Below are 365 nucleotides of genomic sequence, written 5' to 3'. Positions count from 1 at the left end.
ATCATACATATTCATGAGGCGGCTCTTTCACTCCTTATTTCTACTATGTATTCGTCCATAACAATGGTGTCCAGACTTTTTCCACCAAGGGTCAATTTAAAACATGCGGGGACCATTATATATTTTGTAAAAAATAATTTAAAAAATGCTAAAAACAGACGCCATAATTCTTTAACAATAAAACTTTGTGTGAAATGAAATGAATTATATTTATATAGCGCTTTTCTCTAGAGACTCAAAGCGCTTAAAATAGTGAAATCCTTTATCTACATATTTACGCTACATTTAGACCAGTCTGGGTGGCACTGGGAGCAGGTGGGTGGGGCGGGGGCGTGGTTGGGGCGTGGTTATGATATATATATATA

Source organism: Nerophis lumbriciformis, linkage group LG09, assembly GCF_033978685.3.
Source record: "Nerophis lumbriciformis linkage group LG09, RoL_Nlum_v2.1, whole genome shotgun sequence".
NCBI lineage: Eukaryota > Metazoa > Chordata > Actinopteri > Syngnathiformes > Syngnathidae > Nerophis > Nerophis lumbriciformis.
Note: the sequence above shows the minus strand (reverse complement) of the source record.